We start from the raw sequence: 14618 nt of genomic DNA, 5'->3' as shown, positions 1-14618 counted from the left end.
GGCATTCTCAAGCTTGTATATCTTGCTCTCCTGCACTTTTACTCTTGATATCAATGGCTCCCCTAGATAGAAAACGTTTCATCAAAAAAGAAACTTAGGACCTTTGGTTTGGAGGATTCTAACCCGAGAATAGTGTAAACACAAGAACATGAGAGGAAAGGATTGGTAAACTAGTAATTTCATCAACTTGGGTGTTTAGTTCACATGGATTGGAAAAACATAAGAATCCTACTACACATAGTCAAATCAACGTCAACCACATGAAATCATATAGTTAGACTGCTATTATGCCACAACGCATCTTGGTCTCGTTCTTCGTGTATCGGAGTTTGAGAAAGAGATACAAGTGGGTGTTAGAAATCCTACTTTTTTTCCTTTGAAACTAAGATTAAAGGAAAAGTTCCGCTATTTTTCATTAGCCCGATTCCTTTGAACTGAAGGCATGAATAGTGACAAAAAAATTTACTTTTATGTTTTCCTCTGCTTTTCGTTTGAACCAAAGAAGCCATTAAACGGGACCATGAGTTGGTTAGTACATAAATAATTCTAAGAGGTCTACTTTGTGTATATAAATCATGGCAATATTGCATAGAATTAACCACAGTAAATGAAATAAGCACATGCTATGTTGATCAAGGAGAAACCAAAAACTATGAAAACGTGTAGGTATAAAACAAGCTATACAAGAATTTGTCAAAACATGTTGTTATTAATAGAACCTCCGTAACTCAAAAAAAATCTGAAGCGGTTAGAAAAATAATAGATATATTATTTTCTATTGTGTGGATTTTTCATGATTTTATCATTCTCAAATATTGGCCGGTTTCTTTCGCGATAACAATAAAACTGGAGAACACATAAATCATTTGTAAACTAGAAATGCTAAAGGAAATTCTTGGCACTTTATTAAAAGGAAAACATAAAAAATCTACATTAGCATAGCAATAAGACACAACGATAACTATGAGGTGCCTCCTACAAGGACTTACTTTAATGCGTTTAAGCTAGGCATTTATTAAATGAAGTCTTTTCAAGTTTTATCTTCTCCACGTCCTATGGACTTCACTTCTTCTAGATCTAGGTCCTCAAATCTCTACTTCATCTTGTTTTTCGTAAAGGAGGTGCACATTCTCAATCCTAGAAGAAACATATCTATCCCTACATCTTGTAGAACGTTCAACAAATTTTCTAGAGAAAATATTGAACTATTGAACTTGTAGGTTTTTTCATAATTAAGTTATACATAATCATGAGAGGCACAAGAATATTCTTGAAATTTTCAAATAATAAGAAATGGGAGTTCCTTCACAAGGGGATAGATAGTGAATTTCTTTTAATAACAAAAAAAGAGAGATAATCCCAAGGTTGTGGGCTTTGGAAAGAAGTGCGTTAAGTGCCTTGGGCAGGAGAAGAGATACCTAGTTTGATTTCACAAATTTGGCCAAAAGAAGGTAGGACAAATTAAATCAAGTTAAATCCAATGCAAGATTATGAAAGGAAATGGAGTCCAAGGGAAAATCCAAAAAAGTGAAAGTTGGTGTGTTACAGTGATGCACGGAGAAGGGTAGATCTTTTGGCATGAACAGTGTTCTTTCAAAGTCATTGATTTCGAGATAGTGTACAATTAATGCTTTGGATATCCGGACCTATCTGAGACGCATGGTCCTTCCTGTGGTCAGGGAATGTTGCGTATATATTTCCTAGGTGCAGTTAGGCATGATATCTTTTGGAAACTTCATGGTGTCATCGTTCTCCACTGTCATGAGCTCGGCCGCCGCCGCCTCCTCCTCTGTCCCCTTCTCGTCCGCCTTCTCATGCAAACCTTTCTCTTCCGCCCTCTTGGATGCGCGGATGCTCCTCAACCCACATTTTGGTTGTGTGTGTTTCTATGTGCACCTCCAGATTATCGCACACATTGACCAACAGCGTCACACCAATGGGAAGGCGGCGGCCGACATGTGGTGGGAGGTGCGCACGTGATCAGCCACAGGAGAGGGGGAGTGGAGAGGGAGATTAGGGTTTACCCTCACTAGACGACCTATTGCGCTAATTGGCGCAGAGATCCATTGCTGGCCGAAAGTTAAGCGAACTATTTACAATATTTTTTCTCAACTGTTTGCAAATGATTATGCTCATATTGTGTTTCTATTTGCCTTGACGATGATCATTGCCCATAGCTTTCCTTGATGATTTACACGTTAATAAATTGTATCGAATGGAACCTATTGCTTTCCTTGATGATTTACGCGTTAATAAATTGTATCAAATGGAACCTCTCTCTCTCTCTAGAAAACACGTACTTTTTTTTTCAAATCCATGAATATATTTCTTGAATGTGTGACTTTTTAAAATTAGCACACTTTTTTCAAATTCGTGAAGGTTTTTTAGTTCGCGAACCTTTTTCAAACCCATGAAAAATTTTCAAATTCACAAACATTTCTGATTTTGTGAACTTTTTCTGAATTCACGAACATTTTTCAGGTTTGTAAAACTTTTTTTCAAATCTGTGATTTAAAAAAACTATTACGGGAACTGCTGGAAATATGCCCTACAGGCAATAATAAAGTAATTATTATTATATTTCCTTGTTCATGATAATCGTTCATTATCCACAATCACACTGGAAGTCGTCTTCGGTTCACCGGACAACTTCCGAAGCGAAGACTTGACCTTCGATATCGTCTCGTTCCACAGTGGTTATCACGCACTACTCGGACGAACCACTTTCGCCTGCTTTAATGCAGTCCCGCACTACGCCTATCTAAAGTTTAAGATGCCCGGACCACGTGGCGTCATTACAATCAACAGAAACATGGAACACTTCCTCCATACTAAGGAGCATACCGCGGCCATCGCGGCCAAAGTACAAAGCGGCCCTGTCAAGCCGTACACCTCATCGGCTATTAAGCCGCTGGACTCTATTACACAATGCCGGCCAATTCTGTATGCCAACAGCTCGGCAATTCCAGAGGTGGATTAGCAGTTTCGCCTCCGTCGATCGCCATGTATATCCGCGAAATCCGTACCGCGCGTGCATAATTACGCACTCAAAGTACCTTGGGCATCAGCGGAGTAACAATACAGACAGGCCTATAGTATGGCTTAACCCTATACGGCCTTCCCCTTTCTTTAATTATTTTTTATCTTTTATCACAGGTGCATCAAAACCTACTCATCCTATGGACTCACAAGGACTCTCACCGAGCCCGGTTCTATACAAATAGTCGAAGACCATTCCTCACAAGGAAACTTCCTTACTCAGGCGAAAGCGGCGCAGCCGTGCGGCGGGAAGGTGCAAAGGGCTTAGTAGACCACAACTTCACTCAAGAACCTGTATAAAGCTTTCCCCCTTAGACTTAGACCCCCGGCATGTAAAATGGCCTTGGTGATTATGGTACCCTCTGTAAGATTATGTTTTGACGTATCAATCAGATTCCAGTGAGCCAAATCCTTATTCAGTGTCGTCCTTACTTATAGACTTTATTTTGTCTCTTCAATTGCCTCATGCACACACCTCGGCACAAAATTGCTAGGGGCTCTATATGGCAACACATGTGTCGCCAAACAAAAGTCCGAACAGCTTTATAGCACAATTCGGCGTCCCGAGCTCGGCACTATATGCATCGGCTCCGGATCATGTCTTGGGTCAATAGTTGGGTCGCCCGGCTCCTGTATTTGCTACCTTGCGTTCCGTCTAATCGGCTAGGCTAGTAAAGGGAAAACTACTGCTCTGGTTCGTCCGGTTAAGCACCTCAGTAGAGAAAGCCGAAAACTGACTGTCATGATACGGCGAGAGCTGGTCAGCCACTCAGCGACTTATTAAAATCTTTAGCGATTTTTCGGTATTACACGAAGGACTGTTTCCCGGTCACATATGCAACGCATCCGCATTGGGATAGCAGCGTACATGCCAGGGGCTACTTTGTAGACCCATCGTCAAACTCCTGTGGCTAAGTGAGAGCAATAAAACCGCATAATCTGATTGCCTGGTTCACCGCACTGACACCTCCTTCACGGACCAAGACGTTGGGTTAAGTGTAGTCATGTGCAATTCCGAACACCATAGTAGTATCTACATGGGGGTTGAAGCCGACGACTGGGAACTCTCAGATATAAAAACGGCCGCACAGGAGGATAAAACTCTTCATAAAGACATGAATATATTACAAAAGCCATAGTTCATAATACAAACTCCCTAATAGTTCGGACTCGCTCACTCGAACACTACATCCTTCGAGCATTGGCCTTCTACAAGGTGGGCACCTTTTAGTACGTCCTCAAAATAGCGCTCTGGTGTGCGATGGTCCTTGCTTTCGGGCAGACCCTCAACTGCCACCTTTTCGGCTTTCACCTTCGCCTAGTACATCTTGACACGGGTGAAGGCCATTCGCGCTCCTTCTATGCAGGACCACTTCGTGATGGCGTCGATTCGGGGCAGTGCATCGACGAGACGCCGCACAAGGCCGAAGTAGCTGTCCAGAATGGCTTCGGTCGGCCACAACCGGACTATGACATCCTCCATGGCCGCGCTGGACATCTTATGCAGCTCCGCCCATTGTGCCATCTAGTCATTTAGCAGCGCGGGACGCTCCTACCCCGCAAACTGCGATCAGAAGAGCTTCTCCGTTGTGTACCCCTCCTAGGCCCGGAAGAATTGGGCGGCGTCCGCAACACTCTTCAGCAGATCCGCATATGCGTCTGGAGAACCCCGCAGTCGGTTAAGCAAGGCATACCTCCGATCCCCAAATTTAGCCTGTAACGGAAAGGGCTTACCAGCCGCTATCTGTCCGGCTTGACGGATTTCCTCGCGCGTCGCGCGGGATTCGGACCGCGCCTCCTTGGCGTCTTGAAGGGCCTTGGCTAGTTCGGTCCCCTTCGCCTTATTTTCCTATTCTAAGGACTCACACTTACGGTTGATGTCCTTGAGCTTGTGCTCCACCTCGGTCACCCGTTCCTCCAAACGGCGCCGAGCGGCCTGTTCGGCCGTTAAGTCCACGGCCGCTTTATCAGCTACCACCTTGCTTACCCTCGCTTGCCCCTTGGCTTGGGCAAGCTCACCCCTGAGGGTTTCAACTGCGGCAGCACCATCTGTACAAACACACACATTGCAGCTCTTCAAATTCCAAGAACACGGACATAAACAGGCATAAAATAAGAGTATCTCATACCTTGCGCCTGGTCGAGCCGCTTGTTAACAAGGACTAGGTCCTCATCGGCTCCCTCCAGTTTCCGTTTGAGTTTGGAAATTTGCGCTGACTGGGTAGTCGTTGCTAACAGGGAGGCCTGTTTTAATCCAAATAAAATAGCATGTTACCACCTGACAACTGACCATTGATCCTCTGCTCGCTTTTCTTTCAAAGAACCGAACAGAGTCTTAGGGGCTACTGTCTATAAACAGGCATATTTCTCATAAAAATGATCAAAAATATTACATTGTGTACCTCAAAGCCTGCTAGCAGGCTGGAGAAGGCTTCGTTTAGCCCGCTCTTGGCGGACTGAATCTTCTCAGCCACCGTACCCATCATGATGCGGTGCTCATCCAGGACGGATGCACTTTGCGGTGCGTCCTCCATGGTATTCGGCGCCTCCGGATCAACAGAGGTCGCTGCTCCTTCTTCTCCTGCAGGGGGTCGCTCACTAGACTCTGGAGCCATATGGGTCTCCTGAGTAGTATGCGGCTGTGGGTCGGATTGACCAGGGCCCCCGTTGCCGGTCTTCATGGGGGCTGTACCCCCCCAGTCCTTCGGCAGCTGAGGTGTTGCCCTCCGGCGCTGTTAAGACGCCCCCCTCCTGGCGGCAGATCCCCCGAGGTGTTGCCCTTCGGTAGCCGAGATGTTGCCCTTCGACGCCGTTAAGTCGCCCACCCCCACCCCCGGTGATTCGCTCTCCATCATCTCCGGCGGTAGATCCCCCGAGGATGAAGATTGCTGGGGGGATTGCGGGCTGAACTAAAAAAATAAAACTTATAGTTATCATCACAGTTCGTAGAGATTGGATGTATGAAATCCCAGACTACTTACGAGTCGGCTTGGGGCCTGGTCCGGCGACGGTGCTTCGGGATGGCCTCGGCGGTTGACTCCGAGTCATCAGAGAGGGCAATCTTGTCCCTCTTGGATGCTTCGGCCTCTAGGTCTTCGGAGGCCGCCCTCTTCTTGCCCTTGCGGGGAGGATCTTCTTCTTCCTCCTCCTCATCGTCGTCATCGTCGCCCTCATGAGAGGACATGGCATCAGCTTCTCCGGACACTGCGTTCGAAGTGCCCTCCTCTTTCTTCTTCTTCTTCTTCTTCTTCTTCTTCTTTTTGTCCTTCTTTACTGGCGCCTGGTACGACGCTAGGACCAACATCCTCATTAATAGAGGATCAGCTAGGTTTTCGGGGAGTGGAGCCGGACACCGGATCTGCTCCGCCTTCATGATCCAGACCTGTTTGAGGATGGACTACTCAATACTTCTCCTTTGAAGGGACGAACCAATTGGTGTTCGGAGGTTTTAGAATTTACCTCAGAGGCCGGATGGTTGCAGTCGAGGCCGGTGTCGTCCTATGACTTTAGCCACGACTTCTGCTTCTTAAAAAGCAGCTTCTAGATCCCCTTATGCGATGTGTCGTAGAACCGTTGTAGGGTCCGCGGCCCTTCCGGATTGAACTCCCACATCTTGAGGGGCCGCCGCTGGCAGGGAAGTGCTCGGCGGATTAGCATCACTTGGATCACGTCGGCAAGGGTAATGTCCTTTGCTATCATGCCTTGGACGCGTTTCTGCAGCATCAGCACCTCATTGACCGACCCCCAGTCTGGACCGTTGTCGGTCCAGGATGTGAGCCTTAGCGGGGGTCCGGATCTGAAGGCTGGAGCGGCTGCCCACTTAGGGCCGCGGGGTTCTGTGATATAGAACCATTCCTATTGCCATATCCTGACGGTGTCCACAAAGACTCCCTTTCGCCAGTTGACCTTGGGGAGCTTGCTCACCATGGCGCCAGCGCAGTCCACGTGTTGCGCATCGACCACCTTCAGCTTCACGTTGAAAATCTTGAGCCATAAGCCGAAGTGTGGAGGGACGCGGAGGAAGGCCTCACACACGACAATGAACGCCGAGATGTGAAAAAACGAATTTGGGGCCAGATCATGAAAATCCAGTCCATAGTCGAACATGAGACCCCTCACAAAGGGGTGGAGGGTGAATCCAAGTCCGCGGAGGAAGTGGGGGATGAACACCACCCTCTCGCCGGGCCCCGGAGTGGGGATGACTTGCTCCGGATCGGGAAGCCTGTGCTTGATTTCCGTGGTTAGATACTGCGCCTCCCGCAGCTCCTTGATGTTCTCCTCCATGACGAAGGAAGCCATCCACTTGCCTTGAGAGCCGGCCATGGTCGGAAGAGTTGCGGAGGGGAGAAAAGATTGGAACTTGGGCACTGGAGCTCAAGGATGGGGAGGCAGAGAAAGAATGAGGCATGGGACGGAAGAATTGGATTCTATCCACTTATAAGGACTGCGAATATCAAGCGTCCCCCTCCCTCGAGCCTTAAAACTCGCCTTTTCCCAAGGGGTCGTGCGAACAGCACGGCTAGATTACCAAAACTCGTATTTCCCGCAATAAGGAGACATGATCTCTGCTTTGACAAGATGTGTCAATAGGAGGTGCGTATTGAAACGCGAGGCGGGAGGCCCAAAAACGGTTCGAAACGATAGCAGAGATAAGCGTGACTGAAAGCACAAGTGCTCCCTAGGTGGTTTTGATAATTGATGACAACATATCTCTTGTTGGACTAACATTTCGATCTAGCATGTTTCAGATAAGTTCAACAATGGAGTGGCATGGACTAAAAGTTGTGGGAACTCCTTCAAGATGCTAAGGACAAAGGATTGGCTAAAGCTTCAAGCTCAAGACTTCTCATTTTATATTTTAGTGATCCAAGATCACATTGAGTCTTTAGGAAAAGCCAATACTATCAAGGAGGGATGAGGTGTTGCTTAATGAGCCTCTTGCTTCATGTGCTTAGTGATATGCTCCAAAACCCTCAACTACTTTCCCATATCCACATATGACCTAAACCCTAAGCCAAACTCGGTCCTACCGATTCTTCCTATCCGGCGCTACCGAGTTTCACTTGTCATTAGCCACTGCCAAACCCTAGCAATTCGGTTCTACCGATAAGGATCTCGGTCTCACCGAGATGGGGTTGCAAACTCTCTGTTTCCCTTTCGTAACTTTTCGGTCTCACCAAAAGAGCGAATCGGTCCCACTGAGATTGTAATGTAAACTCAGTGTTTCTCCTTTGTAACTTTTCGGTCTCACCGAGTTCCACTCGGTCTCACCGAAAGAGCAAATCAGTCCCACCGAGTTTGCCTGACCAACTCTCTGGTTAGCTAATTACCAAATTCGGTCTCACCGAGTTTGTGTAATCGGTCTCACCGAGATTACGTTATGCCCAAACCCTAACCATATCGGTCCTACCGAGTTGCATGTCAGTCCCACCTAAAATCTCTAACGGTCACTAAGTTTACATTTTCGGTCCGACCGAGTTTATCAATTCGGTCCCACCGAGATTGGAAAACTGTGTAACGGTTGGATTTTGTGTGGAGGCTATATATACCCCTCCACCTCCTTCTCATTCGATGAGAGAGCCATCAGAACACACACACCATTCCAACTCATATGTTCTGAGAGAGAACCACCTACTCATGTGTTGAGACCAAGACATTCCATTCCTACCATATGAATCTTGATCTCTAGCCTTTCCCAAGTTGCTTTCCACTCAAATCTTCTTTCCACCAAATCCAAATCCTATGAGAGAGAGTTGAGTGTTCGGGAGACTATCATTTGAAGCACAAGAGCAAGGAGTTCATCATCAACACACCATTTGTTACTTCTTGGAGAGTGGTGTCTCCTAGATTGGCTAGGTGTCACTTGGGAGCCTCCGACAAGATTGTGGAGTTGAACCAAGAAGTTTGTAAGGGCAAGGAGATCGCCTACTTCGTGAAGATCTACCGCTAGTGAGGCAAGTCCTGTGTGGGCGATAGCCATGGTGGGATAGACAAGGTTGCTTCTTCGTGGACCCTTTGTGGGTGGTTGCTTCTTCGTGGACCCTTCGTGGGTGGAGCCCTGTGTGGACTCGCGCAACCATTACCCTTGGGTGGAGCCCTGTGTGGACTCGCGCAACCGTTACCCTTTGTGGGTTGAAGTCTCCATCAACATGGATGTAGGATAGCACCACCTATCCGAACCATGGGAAAAACATCCTTGTCTCCAATTGCGTTTGAATTCTCCAAACCCTTCTCTTTACATTCTTGCAAGTTGCATGCTTTACATTCCGCTGCTCATATACTCTTTGCATGCTTGCTTGATATGTATTGTGTGTGTTGAAATTGTGCCTAAACTCCACTTAAACTGAAAAAGCTTAAAAATTGCAACTTGAGCATTATGTGTCTAATCACCTCCCTCTAGACACATCTACTTCTAGATCCTACAAGTGGTATCAGAGAATTGGTCTCCATTGCCTTGGTTTAATCACCATTGGAGGAAGATGGATGTGTCTACTCTAGGGAGTCTTAGACATAGAGTGGCTATTCTTGATGGAAAGTATTTTCGTGAGTGGAAAAATGAGATGCTTGTAATCTTCAATCAATATCATTTGAACAAGTATATTGCTAGCCCTTGTGCACTTCATAGTGATCCTTTGCATCCTACCCTAGATGAAGATATTGACATGATTCGCAATCTTAGAACAATTGAGCTCATTATTAGAGGATTGCCCAAAAATTTGATTGCTAGTCTGCCTACTCAAAATTGTGCCTATACTATATGGAAATTTCTTGAGGAACGATTTCCCGATCATTCCTTGAAAACTTTGGATGAAATTCTCCAAAAATCTATTGCCTTGAGTAAGATGAACTCTAGTGATCCTAGTTTTGGTAAATGTCTTTTTGAACTTGCCAATCTTAAGCATGCTAAAGGTGATGTTGGAATCATTAATGATATCATACTCAAAGCTATAAGAATTCATAAAAGTGACCACCTTGATGATCATTTATCTGATGAATTACCCTCTCTAGGAAATGATGAATCACAAGATCATGATGAACATGAATATTATGATGATGATGATAGTGACTTTGATCTTGATGATGCAATGAGACATTTTGGTCTTATGGCAAATTTTCGGGGATATGAATCAGGAGGAAAGGAATGGGTTCTTGATAGTGGATGTACTGATCATATGACCGGAGATGAAGAGATGTTTCGTGAGCTTGCTGAAAATGACAGCCCTCGAAAATATGTCACCTTTGGTGATAATTCAAAGGGTAAAGTGGTTGGCCTTGGTAAGGTGGCCATCTCACATGATAGTTCCATTCAAAATGTCATGCTCATTGAATCTCTTGGCTACAACTTACTTTCAGTATCTAGACTTGCTGACTTCGGTTTGAATGTCCTATTTACTGAGGTAGATTGCCAAGTATTTCGTCGAGACAATCATAAAATGGTATTTACGGGTATGCGTAGAGGTGATCTTTACATTGTCGATTTCTCTAAAAAGGCACAACCTAAAACTTGCCTTGTTGCTAAATCCTCAAAAGGTTGGTTGTGGCATAGACGACTAGGTCACGTTGGCATGAGAAACCTTGATAAGCTTATTAAAGGAAATCATATCCTTGGAGTTAACGATGTCATATTTGATAAGGATAGACTTTGCAGTGCTTGTCAAGCAGGTAAACAGGTTGGAGGAAGACATCCCGTGAAGAACATCATGACCACAAGGAGGCCACTCGAGCTACTTCACATGGATCTTTTTGGTCCCAACGCCTACAAGAGTCTCGGTGGAAATTCTTTTGGTCTAGTTATAGTTGATGACTTTTCAAGATTTACGTGGGTGTTCTTTCTTAATGACAAGTCGTAGGTCCAGAAGATCTTCAGAAACTTCGCTAGGAAGGCCCAAAATCAGTTTGATGTGAAGATCAAGAAGGTTCGGAGTGACAACGGAACGGAGTTCAAGAACGCAAATGTGGACACCTTTCTTGACGAAGAAGGGATTTCACACGAGTTCTCGGCTACGTACACATCTCAACAAAATGGAGTTGTTGAGAGGAAGAACCGGACGCTCATCGAAATGGCAAGAACGATGCTTGATGAATACAAGACGCCAAAGCACTTTTGGGCAGAAGCGGTTGAGACAGCTTGTCACGCAACAAATCGCTTATATCTTCACAAGCTACTCGGCAAGACGGCATACAAGCTCCTCACCGGTAACAAGCCTCAAGTTAGATACTTTCGAGTATTCGGCTCAAAGTGCTACATTCTCGATAAGCATCGTCATTCAAAGTTTGCTCCTAAATCTCATGAAGGTTTTCTACTTGGTTATGGCTCAAACTCTCACACTTACCGTGTCTACAACAATTTCACCCGAAAGGTTGAAGAGACGGTAGATGTGAAGTTTGATGAATCTAATGGCTCGCAAGTAGAGCAATTGCCAATTGATGTAGGAGACAAAGACCCTTCAGAAGCAATTCAAGACTTGTCCATTGGCAAAATTCGTCCAATGGAGGTGAAGGAGAGTACTTCATCCGTCCAAATGGAAGCTTCTACTTCACGACAAGGTGAACCAAGAATCGACACGGAAGCATCCACAAGTGGGACACATCAAGATGAAGAAAACGAGGAAATACGTCAAGACGAACATCAACAACCTCCTTCTCCACCACGACAAGAGAACGACGACGTCAACAATGAAGAAGGCCAAGAAGAAGAACAAGATGAAGAAGATGTTCAACGAAGACCCAAGCAAAAGCTCTCATGAGTTCGAGCAAGAATTGCCAAAGATCATCCTGTCGAGCAAATCCTCAATGATATACAAACCGGGAGAATCACTCGCTCAAAAACTTGTTTAGCTAACTTTTGTGAAAACTATTCATTCATCTCTAGCATTGAACCTATGAAGGTTGAAGAAGCATTGGACGATCCAGATTGGATAAACGCTATGCATGAAGAGCTACATAATTTTGAGAGAAACCAAGTTTGGACATTGGTCGAGAAGCCCGACAACAACCACAACATCATTGGTACCAAATGGGTGTTTCGCAACAAGAAAGATGAAGATGGACAAGTGGTTCGCAACAAAGCACGTCTCGTCGCCCAAGGATACACACAAGTCGAAGGTATGGACTATGGTGAGACATATGCTCCCGTTGCTAGACTTGAGTCCATTCGCATCTTACTTGCCTATGCTAATCACCATAATATCACCTTGTACCAAATGGACATTAAAAGTGCTTTTCTAAATGGTGAAATAGAGGAGGAAGTTTATGTCAAACAACCTCCCGGCTTTATCAATCCTAAGAAACCAAATCATGTTTACAAACTTCACAAAGCTCTTTATGGTCTTAAACAAGCTCCTAGAGCATGGTATAAATGCTTGACCAAGTTCCTTACTACAAGTGGTTTTGAAATTGGTAAAATTGATTCTACTCTTTTTACTAAAAGGGTTAATGGAGAACTATTTGTATGCCAAATTTATGTTGATGATATCATATTTGGTTCAACTAACCCTCTCTTTAGTGAAAAGTTTGGAAAGCTAATGTCAGAGAAGTTTGAGATGTCTATGATGAGTGAACTCAAATTCTTTCTCGGATTGCAAATCAAGCAAACTAAGGAAGGTACATTTGTCTCTCAAACAAAGTACACCAAGGACTTATTCAAGAAGTTCAATATGCAAGAATGCAAAGGTATGTCTACACCCATGCCTACTAGTGGACATAATGATTTAACTAAAGATGGTGAACCGGTCGATCAAAAGGTTTATCGCTCTATGATTGGTTCATTGTTATACCTATGTGCTTCACGTCCCGATATTATGCTAAGTGTGTGCATGTGTGCACGATATCAAGCTGCTCCTAAAGATTGTCATCTTAAGGCTGTGAAAAGGATAGTGAGATATTTAATCCATACACCAAATTTTGGCATTTGGTATCCTAAGAGGTCTTCTTTTGATCTTGTTGGCTATTCTGACTCGGATTATGCCGGAGACAAGGTTGATAGAAAGTCCACTTCGGGTACTTGTCAATTTCTTGGCAGGTCTCTTGTGTCTTGGTCTTCCAAGAAACAAAACTCAGTATCCTTATCCACCGCCGAAGCGGAATACATTGCCGCTGGTTCATGTTGTGCTCAATTACTTTGGATGACCCAAACTCTTAAAGATTACGGGATTTATGTGAAACATGTTCCACTGCTTTGTGACATTGAAAGTGCTATCAAAATTGGTCATAATCCTGTACAACATTCTCGAACTAAGCATATTGAAGTTCGTCATCATTTCATTCGAGATCATGTTGCTAAGGGTGACATCAATCTTAAGCATGTTCGCACCGATAAGCAATTAGCGGATATATTCACTAAACCACTTGATGAGAAAGTGTTTTGCAGGTTGAGAGGAGAATTGAACATCATTGATGCTTCGAACTTGGAGTAGAAACTCCATTGGATACATGCAAGACATGAGCTTATGACTAATCCATGATATATCTCTTATGATAACTATCTTATGTCTTGGATATATTTGCACCTTGCATGTTGTCTAACCCATGTAGGTGCTTGGTTGAATCTAATTCCATGAGATTGCGACTCACTCATATCCTGAGCGATCTCTACATCACCAAGACTCTACACAATAGTGGTTGAAGATAAGGAAGCACAAAACCATGAAACATATCCTTTGACAAACTCTATGTTAAGCTTCATGATTGTCATTTTTGGATACACAAGTGCTCTTCCTTGCAAGAACTAACCCATTTAGGTAGATGAACTCAAACTCCAAGTGGTGCTCCCAACTCTTGATGAACTACATCAACCTTGAGCACCCACACAAGTTCAACTACATGAGCAAGAACCACATCACCACCCAAGGTATGTTATTCCATCTTAGAGAAGCTTTACTCCAAGACATGAGTCAAAGCAACTCAACAAGATGTGAATACATCAAGATGCTTAAATGAAAAATGGTAACCCCATTTGAGCTTAAACGATGAGTATGACCTATGATCAAGTGTTCTCACTTGACTCCTAAGTCAATATACTCTAACATAGGTGACTATGTCACCGCCCAATTCTAGATGAAGTTCTCTTGTGTTCTTTTCTGAGTTATTGCATTTGTCCCTTGCATATTTGTTTCTTTCTTTTTTAATAAAAAAACTTCATCTAGAAACTTTCACTCTTTTCTTTTTGATTTTTGTTCTGCATATTTCTGCATCAAATTCCTTGCAAATCTTTCAGCTAATTCATTGCAAATCTTTGTGAAATCTTACTTGACTAGTGAGCTGAGGTGACAAGTGTTTTTTCTCTGTGATGAACTCGGTTTCACCGAATCGCTATTTTCGGTCCAATCAAATCCCTTCGGTACTACCGAAACATGCCACTCGGTGCCACCGATTTCGCAACAGGAAAAACAGTTTGCCACATATTCTATATTTCTTCTGATCCAGCTCCACTCAATGAATCTTGTCCTCTACAAGCATCACAGTTTTATTCACTGCTTTGTACTGAATCTCAAGGACCAAACCTATTCGACGGATTCAGGAAAAACCTTCTTGGAAATTGATGTCAAAGGGGGAGAGATCACATCAAAGCTTATCACCTA

Source organism: Triticum urartu, chromosome 5 (genome assembly GCF_003073215.2).
Source record: "Triticum urartu cultivar G1812 chromosome 5, Tu2.1, whole genome shotgun sequence".
Taxonomy (NCBI): domain Eukaryota; kingdom Viridiplantae; phylum Streptophyta; class Magnoliopsida; order Poales; family Poaceae; genus Triticum; species Triticum urartu.
This window is presented reverse-complemented; position numbering follows the sequence as displayed.